Below are 398 nucleotides of genomic sequence, written 5' to 3'. Positions count from 1 at the left end.
ATTTCTGAGGGCTCTGTTCTGTTCCATTGGTCTGTATCTCTGTTTTGGTACCAGTACCATGCTGTTTTGGTTACTGTAGCCTTGTAGTATAGTTTTAAGTCAGGTAGCGTGATGCCTCCAGCTTCATTCTTTTGACTTAGGATTGTCTTTGCAATGCGGGCTCTTTTTTGGTTCCATATGAACTTTAAAACAGTTTTTTCCAATTCTGTGAAGAAAGTCATTGCTAGCTAGATGGGAATGACATTGAATTTATACATTACCTTGGGCAGTATGGCCATTTTCACGATATTGATTCTTCCTATCCATGAGCATGGTATGTTCTTCCATTTGTTAGTGTCCTCTTTTATCTCACTGAACGTGGTTTGTAGTTTTCCTTGAAGAGGTCCTTCACATCCCTT

General features: G+C 39.4%; 1 protein-coding gene across 1 annotated transcript in view; it reads left to right on the top strand.

Annotated features, from left to right (window-relative positions):
- Positions 1-398, top strand: part of TXNDC16 (thioredoxin domain containing 16) — a 123,391-nt gene that overhangs the window by 116,491 nt on the left and 6,502 nt on the right. The gene's annotated exons all lie outside the window — the stretch shown is intronic.

Source organism: Colobus angolensis, unplaced genomic scaffold (assembly GCF_000951035.1).
Source record: "Colobus angolensis palliatus isolate OR3802 unplaced genomic scaffold, Cang.pa_1.0 Scaffold57, whole genome shotgun sequence".
Taxonomy (NCBI): Eukaryota; Metazoa; Chordata; class Mammalia; order Primates; family Cercopithecidae; genus Colobus; species Colobus angolensis.
The sequence above is the reverse complement of the archived record's forward strand: the minus strand, read 5'-3'. Positions and strand labels throughout refer to the sequence as shown.